Source organism: Oncorhynchus tshawytscha, linkage group LG32 (genome assembly GCF_018296145.1).
Source record: "Oncorhynchus tshawytscha isolate Ot180627B linkage group LG32, Otsh_v2.0, whole genome shotgun sequence".
NCBI lineage: Eukaryota > Metazoa > Chordata > Actinopteri > Salmoniformes > Salmonidae > Oncorhynchus > Oncorhynchus tshawytscha.
This window is the reverse complement of record NC_056460.1, coordinates 3,027,863-3,043,675: the sequence shown is the minus strand read 5'-3', so window position 1 is coordinate 3,043,675 and position 15,813 is coordinate 3,027,863.

Below are 15,813 nucleotides of genomic sequence, written 5' to 3'. Positions count from 1 at the left end.
TCTTGTTAAAGAAGAGGAGGTCTGCTGGACGGAGGAAGAGGGTCTGGGGCTGAATGTTGTTGTGAAAGAGAAGGAAGAGGAGGATGTTACAGTAAAACAAGAAGTAGAGGGTGAGGCTGTTAAAGTGAAAGAAGAGAAAGACATTTCAGTGAAAGAAGAGGAAGACGCGTTCAGAGTGAAAGAGGAGGAGGATGTTACTGTGAAAGAAGAGGAGGATATAGTTTTTGTTGTGAAGAAGGAGGGGGAGATACTGTCACCTTGAAAGATGAAGAGGTGGAGATAGGAGATCTGATTAACCCCAGTAAGTTCCGCCTTTAAATTTGTTTTTAACTTTGGATATTCGGAGTTGGCTCGTCAATACCTCTTCAACGGAGGGCCCTAAAATGATGACTGATATGTCTGGAATCAGACGACGTAGAGAGCAAGCTACACTTTGTTTTCTCAGTTCCGTTTCCAAAACGTGACTTAACATATATATTTGAGAAGGGTTAGACCTTTCTCAAATACATATCGGCATGTAGTGATTTTCATGTAGTGATGTTTTACTACACACCGAGCCCCCCAATAGTGCCAATGTGAGAGTTGGGTTGGCTACACCAAAGATTATGGATATACTGACAAGATGTCTCTCTGCCCTGACAAGGGGAGTTGTCCACAAAGCGACACTGCAGCTTGTCTATCTCCCGCCTATCCTTTCTTTGGATTGGTGGATACTTCTTCTTATTGTAATCTATTGTTTATATTCTGTGAGGGTTGTTGTCGTCAACCGCCTGTATTCAATGGAGAGCTATGCATATTCACGCTAGTAGCTTAGCATATCAATCTGAAGAAAACTCCTATAGTGTTTTATTAGAACACACCGTTCTATACAGTCCACCTGGTAGAGGTTCATATCTGACAGAGATGAAAATCTCTCTTATACACTTAGAAAGAGGGGGAGTTTAAAGCTGCAACAACTAGGATTTTGGCTTCTGGACAATGAAATAAGGTTTGTATGAAAACTAATAGAACAGGAGAGAAATGACATAATGGTGTGTCTAATAGAACAGGAGACAAATGACAGTGGTGTGTCCAATAGAACAGGAGAGAAATGGCATAGTGGTGGGTCTAATAGAACAGGAGAGAAATGACATAGTGGTGGGTCTAATAGAACAGGAGAGAAATGACATAGTGATGGGTCTAATAGAACAGGAGAGAAATGACATAGTGGTGGGTCTAATAGAACAGGAGAGAAATGACATAGTGGTGGGTCTAATAGAACAGGAGAGAAATGACATAGTGGTGGGTCTGATAGAACAGGAGAGAAATGACATAGTGATGGGTCTAATAGAACAGGAGAGAAATGACATAGTGGTGGGTCTAATAGAACAGGAGAGAAATGACATAGTGATGGGTCTAATAGAACAGGAGAGAAATGACATAGTGGTGGGTCTAATAGAACAGGAGAGAAATGACATAGTGGTGGGTCTAATAGAACAGGAGAGAAATGACATTGTGGTGGGTCTAATGGGACAGGAGAGAAATTACATAGTGGTGGGTCAAATAGAACAGGAGAGAAATTACATAGTGGTGGGTCTAATAGGACAGGAGAGAAATGACATAGATAAGGTAAATCAATTGAAATAAATTTGCCCAAATGATATAATTACCTCAAAAAAAGGATTGCCAAATAATTTCCCAATATGAATGAGACCCTCTTCACCAGTAGACTCGGCCTCACTCCAAAGACAACGGAATGAGAAATGTTTTAAGGTTATACCAAGGATAATTTTGCTATCTAATTTTAAATTGTAAGACCCCTTGAAGTATCAACAAAAATATATAAAAAATTATTTGTCCATACTGCTGTAACACATTGGAAAACATTCACAACATGGAACAAGAATAACCATAGTAACAATTTAAAGGAAGTTTGTTCTGCTGTGTCTGTCGTGTATCTGAGAGATATAATAACAAATAACAAATATATATGAACGACCAAGTAGATCTAATGTCTCAATTTTATTATGGCAGACCAGCTAAATCTACTGTCTCAATTAGATTACGAAAGACCAGCTAGATTTACTGTCTCTAGTATATTATGAAAGACCAGCTAGATCTACTATATTATGACAGACCATCCACATCTACAGTATCTAATATATTATGACAGACCAGCTACATCTACCATCTCAATTAAACTATGAAAGACCGGCTAGATTTTCTGTCTCTTACATTATGACAGACCAGCTATATCTACTGTCTCAATTATATTATGACAGACCAGCTAGATCTACTGTCTCTTCTATATTATGACAGACCAGCTACATCTAGAGTCTCTAATATATTATGACAAACCTGCTAGATCTACTGTCTTAATTATGTTATGACAGACCAGCTAGATCTACTGACTCAATTACATTATGACAAACCAGCTAGACCTACTGTCTGAATTACAGTATGACAGACCAGCTAGATCTACTGTCTCTATTATATTATGACAGACCAGCTAGATCTACTGTTCCTATTATATTATGACAGACCAGCTAGATGTACTGTCTCTAGTATATTATGATAAACCAGCTAGATCTACTGTCTCTACTATATTATGACAAACCAGCTAGACCTACTGTCTCTAATATATTATGACAAACCAGCTAGATCTACTGTCTTAATTATATTATGACAGACCAGCTAGATCTACTGACTCAATTATATTATGACAGACCAGCTAGATCTACTGACTCAATTATATTATGACAGACCAGCTAGATCTACTGTTCCTATTATATTATGACAGACCAGCTAGATGTACTGTCTCTATTATATTATGACAAACCAGCTAGATCTACTGTCTCTTCTATATTATGACAGACCATCTACATTCTCTAATATATTATGACAGACCAGCTAGATCTACTGTTCCTATTATATTATGACAGACCAGCTAGATGTACTGTCTCTATTATATTATGACAAACCAGCTAGATCTACTGTCTCTTCTATATTATGACAGACCATCTACATTCTCTAATATATTATGACAGACCAGCTAGATCTACTGACTCTATTATGTTATGGCAGACCAGCTATATCTACTCTCTCAATTATATTACGAATGACCATCCAGATCTACTGTCTCTATTATATTATGATAAAGCAGCTAGATCTACTGTCTCTTCTATATTATGACTGACCAGCTAGATCTACTGTTCCTAATATATTATGACAGACCAGCTAGATCTACTGTCTCATTTATATTATGGCAGATCACCTAGATCTACTGTGTCAATTATATTACGAACTACCAGCTAGATGTACTGTCTCTAGTATATTATGATAGACCAGCTAGATGTACTGTCTCTATTATATTATGACAGACCAGCTAGATGTACTGGCTCTAGTATATTATGATAGACCAGCTAGATCTACTGTCTCTACTATATTATGACAAACCAGCTAGACCTACTGTCTCAATTATATTATGACAGACCAGCTAGATCTACTGTCTCTTCTATATTATGACAGACCAGCTACATCTAGAGTCTCTAATATATTATGACAAACCTGCTAGATCTACTGTCTTAATTATATTATGACAAACCAGCTAGACCTAATGTCTCAATTATATTATGACAGACCAGCTAGATCTACTGTATCTATTATAGTATGACATACAAGCTAGATTAAAAGTCTCTATTATTTTATGGCAGACCAGCTAGATCTTCTGTCTTTTTTATATAATATGACAGACCAGCTAGATCTACTGTCTCTACTATATTATGACAGACAAGCTAGATATTTATCTCTGTTATATTATGACAGACCAGCTCCATCTACTGTTTTTATTATATTACAACAGACCAGGTAAAACTACTGTCTATATTAAATTACAACAGACCAGCTATATCTATTGTCTCTATTATATTACAACAGAAAAGCTAGATCTACTGTCTCAATTATATTATGGCAGACCAGCTAAATCTACTGTCTCATTTATATCACGAAAGACCAGCTAGATCTACTGCCTCTTCTGTATTATGACAGACCAGCTACATCTAAAGTCTCTAATATATTTTGACAGACCTGCTAGATCTACAGTCTTAATTATATTATAACAGTCAAGCTGGATCTACTGACTCTATTATATTATGATAGACGATCTAGAACTACTGTCTCTACTGTTTTATGACAGACCAGCTAGATCTACTGCCTTTTTTATATTATGAACAACCAAGTGGATCTAATGTCTCAATTATATTATGGCAGACCAGCTTAATCTACTGTCTCAATTATATTACAAAAGACCAGCTAGATTTACTCTCTCTGGTATATTATGAAAGACCAGCTAGATTTACTATCTCTAGTATATTATGAAAGACCAGCTAGATCTACTGTCTCTACTGTATTATGACAGACGTTCTAGATCTACTGTCTCATTTACATTATGACAGACCAGCTATATCTACTGTCTCAATTATATTATGACAGACCAGCTAGATCTACTGTCTCTATTCTATTATGACATACAAGCTAGATAAAGTGTGTCTATTATATTACGGCCGACCAGCTAGATATACTGCATCTATTATAGTATGACGTACAAGCTAGATTAACAGTCTCTAATATATTATGACAGACCTGCTAGATCTACCGTCTTAATTGTATTATAACAGTCAAGCTGGATCTACTGACTCTATTATATTATGACAGACGATCTAGAACTACTGCCTTTTTTATATTATGAACGACAAAGTAGATATAATGTCTCAATTATATTATGGCAGACCAGCTTAATCTACTGTCTCAATTATATTACAAAAGACCAGCTAGATTTACTCTCTCTAGTATATTATGAAAGACCAGCTAGATCTACTGTTTCTACTATATTATAACAGAGCAGCTAGATCTGCTCTCCTCATTATAGTTTGACAGACCAGCTAGAGCAACGGTCTCTACTATATTATGACATAGCAGCTAGGTCTACTGTTTCTACTATATTATGACAGACAAGCTAGATCTATTATCTCTATTATATTATGACAGACCAGCTACATCTACTGTCTCTACAATATTATGACATACCAGCTAGATCTACTGTCTCTATATTACGGCAGACCAGCTAGAGCTAGTCTCTATTCAATTACGACAGACCAGCTAGATCTACTGTCTCTATTATATTATGACAGACCAGCTCGATCTACCTGTTTCTATTACATTAAGACAGACCAGCTTGATCTACTGTCTCTATTATGTTATGACAGAGCAGCTAGATCTACTGTCTCTACTATATTATGACAGACAAGCTTGATCTATTATCTCTTTTATATTACAACAGACCAGCTAGATTAACTGTCACTATTATTTTATGGCAGACCAGCCAGATCTTCTGTCTTTTTTATATAATATGACAGACCAGCTAGATCTACTGTACGTTTTATATTATGACAGACCAGATAGATCTACTGTCTCTATTATATTATGACAGACAAACTAGATCTACTGACTCTACTGTAATATGACAGAAAAGATAGATCAACTGTCTCTATTACCCTTTGACATACCATCTTTATCTACTGTCTCTACTATATTATGCCGGTCCAGCTAGATATAATGTACGTTTTATATTATGACAGCCCAGCTACATCGACTGTCTTTATTATATTACGACAGACCAGCTAAATTTACTGTCTTTATTATATTATGAAAGACCACCTAGATCTATTGTCTCTATTATATTACGGCAGACCAGCTAGATCTGCTGCATTCATTATATTACGACATACAGGCTACATTAACTGTCTCTATTATTTTATGGCAGACCAGCTAGATCTTCTGTTTTTATATAATATGACAGACCTGCTAGATCTACTGCCTCTGTTATATTATGACAGACCAGCTCAATCTGCCTTCTCTACTATATTATGACAGACCAGCTAGATCTGCCTTCTCTACTATATTATGCCAGACCAGCTAGATCTGCCTTCTCTCCTATATTATGCCAGACCAGATAGATCTACTGTACGTTTTATATTATGACAGACAGGCTAGATCTACTGTCTCTATTATATTATGACAGGCCAGCTAGATCTACTGTCTAATTCTGGTTGTTTTAGGGCCTCCTGAAATAACCAGACTGTCATTTTGTGAAACAGTGGATGTATAGAATCTAGCTATCTGAAGAACTTTCTGCAAATTGAATGTACAATTTTGTAAGCTTTCCTTGCTGATATTTGCCATGCAGATAGATTAAATAACTTAGCTAGCTATGGTCTTGCTTATTGTGCAGTGGATGATCAAATACCTGTATGCCCATGGATGTGTAGCTAGATATCTAGCCGATCTGTGTATGGACCCAAACGTTTGATATACATATTAGTTCAGAACCTAGCTATGAACCTCAGCTATCATAACCAGTTGTATCAACTTCAAAAGAGCCTGAATTACATTAATTGATTGAGTAGAATATGTTGTACCAAGGATGCAAGTTTTATATACATGTAGTTATTACCATGCATGAGATCCCCACAATGTAGCCTGTACGTTTAATATATTCACTGATCATGTACTCTACCTTGGCAAATAAAGGTGCAGTTTTGGTATGAATGTCTTTGAGATTATTTTTCAGTCATATCCAATACCAGGAGTATCAAATTCCAGTCTTTGAATGATGCTGTGTCTGCATGTATGAATGACAATTATAAACTTCAACAGTGTTTACCAATCTTGGTCCGGGGCATCAATGGTTACACATTGTCACTAATAGACTAGAAACAGGATTTAACTAGTTAATTAATATATACAGAAATATAATATTTAAAAAAACACTACACTACATTTCCTATGCATCATGTAAATCCTCTAACACCAGTTCATCTCAGGGCAGCAGGGTAGCCTAGTGGTTAGAGCATTGTCCTCGTAACCAAAAGGTTGCAAATTCAAATCTCCAAGCTGACAAGGTACAAATCTGTCATTCTGCCCCTGAACAGGTAGTTAACCCACTGTTCCTAGGCTGTCATTGAAAATAAGAATTTGTTCTTAACTGACTTGCCTAGTAAAATGAAAGTAGAACATCTCTATATATTGACCTTCATCTGCATTGATCTGATAAACAAAGGAAAGGTGTAGTATTTAATCAAATTAGACTTCATCTCAACCAGTAGAGAATGTGAAACGCTTTATTGAAAAGCTCATTATCCAAGTGTTATCAATACAAGTTCAATCTGTACTTCAATGCACAGATGTTGTGAACTATAAAAACAGAGGAAGAAAGAGGAGGTGGTGGGAGAGGTGTAAAAGACAAAGGGAAAGAGGTAAACACATAGGAGCAGGGAAGGCAGCACGTGATTAATGAATCACAGTGCTACCTAAATAGTCTCTCAGTTCATCACAATTAAATAACCTTTGGGCTGATGAGACACTATTAACTACTCTTAAAAGCAAGTGAGGTGGCGATGATGGGACTGGGGGTTGGCATCCTCTCACATCAAAACATATCTGCAGACGAGAGAGAGAGCATGTTTAAGCCTTGTGTTTTTATTCTGACATTGTTAGTCATCAATCAGGAGGTGAAATGCAAAACTGACCTTGGATCATTAACTCTGGGACTACTGCATCTATCTGTATTTCAATGTAAAGCATCTCTTTAATAATACGTCCTGTATAATATAAACTGACCTGGGATCACTAACTCTGGGACTACTGCATCTCTATCTGTATTTCAATGTAAAGCATCTCTTTAATAATACTTCCTGTATAATATAAACTGACCTGGGATCACTAACTCTGGGACTACTGCATCTCTATCTGTATTTCAATGTAAAGCATCTCTTTAATAATACTTCCTGTATAATATAAACTGACCTCATACCTCAGATCATGCTGTGCCCACTATGTAGCCAGTTCAGATGCAGGAGGGGTTCACCGACACAGCTGATATAACCTAGAGGATTTAGGGAGAAGGGGAGAGTGGGATGAAGTGAAGGAGAGAGACTGTTATTGAGATAATAAGGTAGTTAAAGCGACAGTGTTCAACAGGAATCTGTGTGGCCTCACCTGGTGTCCACACCACACTAAGTGGCTGCAGAGTACTTTATGCCTAAAAACATGAACGGACCCACAAGGACAAACAATTTAGCGTAGCTATAAAACTAATGAAGTGTCTTACTATTCTTCACGGTAGCCTTCACACACCTGAATTCCTCCAGGAGGCAGTCCCAGATGACCATGGTCACCCAACCTTGCCGCGCCCTACACGGTAACTGTAGGCAATAGTTTTGAAGGAATCTCCAGTTACAAGGTATCTGTAGGAATATGGAAGACAATGTAATTATTAGACTGTTACATCACCAGGTCATTGTGGATTACTAAAGTATAATATCCCTGATAACAAATCATGACAACATTGGATTGATAGATGCATGGACACACATATGTACATGTGTAGCATGTGACAATAACAGGATCATATCAAGGATAGCATCACAAATGAATACATAAATAGCACTTGAAGCTTGATGATGAGTTGATCATTTGAATCAGCTGTGCAGTGCTGAGGGATAAACAACAATGTGCCTCTTTGAGTCCCCAGGACTGAGAACCACTGCTCTTCATTGGGACCTCTTCATATGTAAACAGGCTTTCATAGTGCTCTTTATCTGAGGACGGAAAACCTCATAAGAAACAGACTTCATTATAGTCAAATTACACCACACTGAATATTATGTTACTATTATCTCTGTCCTCACTTCTAGGGACTGGAACTACACAAAAGTACCTGCCCTTTCCAGAATAGCCTCCTCTCTCACTGACAGTTGGTGCTGCTATCCTTTCACCCTCCTCCATGGCTGTTAGCTAGCTACCTACAAATGCATTTGGAGTTTGTTTTTTTACAGTGATAAATACATCAAGATAGCTAGATAATATGAAGTTAGTTAGCTAGTGATATTTAATTCACTTAGCTAGCTATCTATAGCTCATTTAGCAGCTCATTTGAGTTAGCCTGCACTGTAGGTAGTTAGCTGATAATATAATCGTTATTTTTTTTTACATTTTCAAAATCTATTTACTTACTTGAATAGGTTCTCCCTGAAATGTGGACAACTGGAAACAGGGCAGCAAAGTTCATCACCAGAGGGTTTTAGAGGATATTACTATTGAACTGTGTACCCATTTAATAACCAGACCTTCATACAAACTTGCTCTGCTGAATTCTTGAAGGAGTCACAACGGGCGGCCTAAACGGCATCTCGTCCATCTGCTGACTGGACGCAGATGGACGAGTTAAAGTTTAGGTAGCATGGGTTTTTACTCACCAGTGTAACAATACAGTGTGGTTCAAGACTTAGTAACTTAGTTCTTATTATGAACACAACAAATAAAATAAAAACAGAAATATACAAACGAGTACATAAACCTAACAAACGGGTATTACATATCAAGATTAATTTTCAATTTGTTAAATACTTTTATGGTGCGTATTGCTTTTTTGTTTTTACATTTACTGATCACTTCAAAATAATATTTATATTATATCTTAAATCATGTGAAGAGGGGATTGTCCACTTGATTTTATGGACAAAGAATCTTCCATGAAAGATAAATAAATGAACAATCAGGGTCCATATCATTTGGATCAAAATAAAACATAATATCAGATTAGCATTAATAGTTGCTTATTTTAAAATAAAATCTTCTGACATGAGAGCCGTCCCCCAAAAAATGGTCGAGTCTCTGGGTCACAATCACAAAATACACATTTGTTATCAATAGCTATTTTAAATCTGTGTATAATAAAGGTCTTTACAGGGTAGATTCTATGAATGAGTTTGTATGATATTTATTTCACCTTATTAGATATACAATATTTACCAGACAACAACGAGACTTTGTTCCAGTACACTTATCCTATGGCTGCATTCCAGTACATTTTAGCAGAGGGAATAGTAACATATTGACATAGTATCCTTATATACATGTTATTACATTTATAGTTTAAAATCTCAATTCCTTCTAGTTGTATTGAGGCTACAACATCCTCAACAGTTGCACTTGGAGTATTGTTATATTCTCCTAAAAGAAGAATAGCACCTTCAAGGACAACCATAACAACAATGTGATACTCCTCGGGAGTGAATGTAACATTGTGTGTTCTAATAAATTCTGGATAATCATATAGTTGTCCATCATTATTCAATAATGGGGCGGCAGGGTAGCCTAGTGGCTAGAGCATTGGACTAGTAACCGGAAGGTTGCAAGCTCAAACCCCCGAGCTGACAAGGTACAAATCTGTCGTTCTGCCCCTGAACAGGCAGGTAACCCACAGTTCCTAGGCCATCATTGAAAATAAGAATTTGTTCTTAACTGACTTGCCTAGTTAAATAAAGGTTAATAATAATAATAATAATAATAATAATAATTGTTTAACCCAAATAATGTTGTCAAACCAGTTCTGGAAAATGTCTTTATTATGTCTTTATTATTCCAGATTGTATACCTATGAGGGGAATATTGTGTTAGTACATGAGGTTCCAAGTTAGAAGTACTTGTTATTAATGGAAGTTAGCTAGATTAATATTGATTTTACCCATATCAAAGTTGCATTTGAGTAATAATTCTAGACCACCAATCTGTTGGAATATTAAATTAGGGATTATATTCCAAATGCAAATCCTTATTTCTTAAATAGTTTTGTTTCCATTTAATCTTAAATATTATATCAGAGGTTTTAAAATCCAGAGCATTCAGCCCTCCCTCACCTTGGTGGCTACATATTACCGCTTTTCGAAAATAATGAGGTTTATTCCTCCATATGAAGTTAAATCATTTAGCATCAACCATTTTAGTTACTGACAGAGGAACATCTAAGGCAAGGGAGGTAATAAACTAGTCTGGACCTTCAGATTTTGATAAAAGTTCACGTCCAGATAAAGACAGATGTATTAATAACCAGAAGTTAAATCTCTTCCCAATTTTCTCTACAATAGGAGATACATTTAAGTTGGCCCTTTCTTTCTGATCTTTGTTAACTGTAATACCAAGATATGTGATCACATCTTTTACAGGGATATTACATACTGAGTTTAAGTCCCATCTTTTACAGGGATATTACATACTGAGTTTAAGTCCCATCTTTTACAGGGATATTACATACTGAGTTTAAGTCCCATCATCTGCAGGGATATTACATACTGAGTTTAAATCCCATCTTTTACAGGGATATTACATACTGAGTTTAAGTCATATCTTTTCAACGCAAATAATTCACATTTCCTAATATTCAGAGATAAACCTGATACATGTGTGAAGGCATTAATACACTCAATAGCTTTCTTGACTTCATTATGATCTTTCAAAAAAATGGTGGTGTCGTCCAATTGTCTTGTATAATATCTTTGGCATCCATCTTGAAATGATCATCTTCCAACAGTCTACGATTGAGTTTCTAATAACTCTGATTCGGTTTAACTTCAGATCCATTCATCTTTAAAGATAAGAATATAACTTTATGATCAGTAAGAATTGATGGTTCAATTGATACCTTGACTACAGAATTATCTAATGAATTAGAAATCAACCAGAAGTCAATTCTTGACTCTCTGGACACGTCCTTGTTACTCCAAGTGAATTCCTTATTATAAGGATATTTACATCTCCAAATATCGACTAATCCAAGACCAAGACATAGATTATTAAACTCAGGATTAACTAACTAATCCAAGACCAAGACAGGTTATTAAACTCAGGATTAACTAACTAATCCAAGACCAAGACATAGATTATTAAACTCAGGATTTAACTGGATCTTTTAGGAGGGGGATATCTGTCAATCATCACATTAGGTACAGAATTAAAATCTCCACCTAAGATAATTTTGATATCCTGAAATACACCTATAACTCTATTAATTTCTTCTTCAAATTCTTGAAATAATATCCTGTTGTTTTATTTGTTGTTGGATGCATACATATTCCCTAAGAAAAACATTTCACTGTTGACATTTACTGTTAAAATGAACCAACGTCCAGAGTGGTGAGTCTTATTACTGATGACCTTCCCTTTAATCCCCTTTAAATGCACCTTATAAAATTGCTACACCTGCAGAGTGGTTGTTGCCATATGATAACCAGATATCGTTACCCCATTGATTTTTCCAAAAAGATATATCGGAAGAACAAGCATGAGTCTCTTGTAAAAAGTAAAAGTCTGCATTAAACCGTTTGCAATACAGGAAAATAGCCTTACGTTTGAGTAAATTACGAATACCCATGACATTAATTGAACAAAGAGATAAAGACATACACTTCAACCAACAACCTTGTTATGCTAATAAAAACTCTTCCTAAGGATATGTAACTCAAAAGGATTTCCATCCCATTATTAACCTCTCTCAAAAAAGAATATTGGCCATGAAGTTACCAAAGTATTCTTACTCCCACAAGAGGGAGACATTGTGTGGACTTTACAATAAGCAGTTATTCACCTATAGTTAGTGTTTCGCTTACCAGTTCTCAGGTCAGCCTTTTTTCATTCAAGTGTTTGTGTACATTTTTATTTAAAAAAGGCTTTTCACCTGGTAATCAGTTTTTGGCCTGACAGTTCTGTCCAAGATAGACTCTGGCTCTCACTCAAATGTTCTGATTTGGCCGCATTTCTTTCCCATCGATGATCACTCTTGCACCAATAAAAAAATGCAGTTTTCCCTGCCTTCCGAGCTGCAGCCACCATCGGCCACAGTTTCTCTCTTGTCACTTTGTCTGCTGATGTCAGATCCTCCGTGAACCTCAATTTTAGCTTGATGAGGGCTTCGCAATTCTTCGCTCGCCTCCAAAGAAGATCCTGTGTAGATCTGTTCTTCGCTCACCTCCAGAGAAGATCCTGTGTAGATCTGTTGGTGAACCAGATGATGGTTGTCCTCGGTCTCTTGTCTTGATTCTTCAGTCTTCCCAAACGATGGACGATGTCTACATTTTCCTGAAGTTTGGCTTCTGATTCGGGAATGACAGCTCCACAGATGTCAACAACTCTGCATTTGATGTCCTCATCCGCCAGCTCTGGAATTCCATGGAGCCTCAGGTTCCACCTACGCTGGTATCTCTCTGCCTCATTCACCTTTTGCTCAAGTTCAGCCACCTTCTTTTCATTTTCCTGGCAGATAACTTTGACTTTCTTAATGTTCACTTTTGAGGGTTTTCACTTCTCCAAAGATAAAGCCAACAGATTTTTTGAATGGCCTCAACTTTCATAGTATTCTCCCTAACCATGACCTCCAAGCCATTTGCCCTTTCATCTATCTTTGCTGTAAAAAGCATTACAATATTGTTTTGCATCTCAAGAAGTGACACCCTCTTGGCCTTTCATCTTTTTTCCCTGGGGCTTGACTGGAGTGCCGGGGTCGTAAGGTAAAGGCCAGAGCTGGGGACTGGAGGGGAGCATATTGTGAGCATTGTTGTCCGTGTTCACCACATTTTCATCACCCATTGCAGTATTTCCCCCAACAGTTACATTCTGAAGAGGAGTAACCCAAAATCATACTATCTTTTGTGGTTAATTGTACATCTGACGAACTCTCCATTTCTTTCCTTTAGGTTCTGGTGGCACATTCCATTAACATTTGAAAAGCTAGTTTTTGAGCTAGCTAGCTTATCAGGCTATCTAGTGTAGTCGCAAACTCTGTTTTAGAGGTGAATAACTTGCAGAATGTAATCAATTACTTTGGTAAATAAACTAAACCATATTCACACAGGGATTTATGTCCATAGAACTAATCCAATGGTCATAATTGCGTAAGGAAATCCAATCATTTCTTCAGCTACCAAAACAAATTATCTGCACTGACCGCCATCTTGCGCGTCAACCCTCTTTCTAAACAAGTCTGCTCTCAGCTTGAAAGATACTCGATCATATCTGTAGCTATGTTGACGAGAAAGCTACCGAGGTGTCTGACTAGCTGTTGTTGTTGAAGGAGCGTCCCGTCCACTAAGGTTTACCAACTACTTCTCTGATAGAGTTCAGTATGTCAAATCGGAGGGCCTGTTGTCCGGACCACTGGCAGTCTCTATGGGGGTGCCACAGGGTTCAATCCTCGGGCCGACTCTCTTCTCTGTATACATCAATGATGTTGCTCTTGCTGCTGGTGATTCTCTGGTACACCTCTACACAGACGACACCATTCTGTATACTTCTGGCCCCTCTTTGGACACTGTGTTAACAAACCTCCAAATGTGCTTCAATGCCATACAACTCTCCTTCCGTGGCCTCCAACTGCTCTTAAACGCAAGTAAAACTAAATTAATGCTATCCAACCGGTCACTGCCCACACCTGCTCGCCCGTCCAGCATCACAACTCTGGACGGCTCTGACTTAGAATACGTGGACAACTACAAATACCTAGATGTCTGGTTAGACTGTAAACTCTCCTTCCAGACTCCCATTAAGCACCTCCAATCCAAAATTCAATCTAGAATTGGCTTCCTATATTGCAACAAAACAACCTTCACTCATGCTGCCAAACATACACTCGTAAAACTGACCATCCTACCGATCCTCGACTTCGGTGATGTCATCTATAAAATAGCCTCCAACACTCTCCACAACAAACTGGATGCAGTCTATCACAGTGCCACCGTTTTGTCATCAAAGCCCCATATACTACCCATCACTGCCACCTGTACGCTCTCGTTGACTGGCCCTCGCATCATACTCATCGCCAAACCCACTGGCTCCAGTTTATCTACAAGTCTCTGCTAGGTAAAGCCCCGCCTTATCTCAGCTCACTGGTCCCCATAGCAGCACACATTTGAAGCACACGCTCAAGCAGGTATATATCACTGGTCACCCCCAAAGCCAATTCCTCCTTTGGTTGTCTTTCCTTCCAGTTCTCTGCTGCCAATGACTGTAACGAACTGCAAAAATCTCTGAAGCTGGAGACTCATATCTCCCTCACTAGCTTTAAGCACCAGCTTTCAGAGCAGCTCACAGATCACTGCACCTGTACATAGTCCATCTGTAAACAGCCCATCTATCTACCTACCTCATCCCCATACAGTATTTATTCATTTATCTTGCTCTTTTGCACCCCAGTATCTCTACTTGCACATTCATCTTCTGCACATCTACCATTCCAGTGTTTAATTGCTATATTGTAATTACTTTGCCACCATGGCCTATTTATTGCCTTAACTCCCTTATCTTGCCTCATTTGCACACACTGTATATAGATTTTTATATTGTGTTATTGACTGAACGTTTGTTTATTCCATGTGTAACTGTGTTGTTGTTTGAGTCGCACTGCTTTGCTTTATCTTGGCCAAGTCTCAGTTGTAAATGAGAACTTGTTCTAAACTGGATATTCTAGAATATACTATATAGCCTAGAAACCTGGTTAAACTATCATTATGACATCATGGATTAATTCTAGAATATGCTATATAGCCTAGAAACCTGGTTAAACTAACATTATGACATCATGGACAAATTCTAGAATATACTATATATTCTAGAAACTTGGTTAAACTATCATTATGACATCATGTAGGAATTCTAGAATATACTATATACTATCTGGCCTACCTGGTTTAAATAAAGGTGAAATAACAGATATGTGATAATTCAACAACATAACTGGTTGTGCTTATAGGTTACCAGATCTTCAATACAACTAAGTTTCTAAGTCTTTAACCACACTGTATCGTTACACTGGTGAGTAAAAACTTATGCTTCCTACACTTTAACTTGAATGAAAATTAAATATACGTTTTACTCAACTGCGTTACCCACTCCAGTCAACAGATGGCGATGTGGGAATTAAGGCAATGCTGCTGGTGTGACGTATGA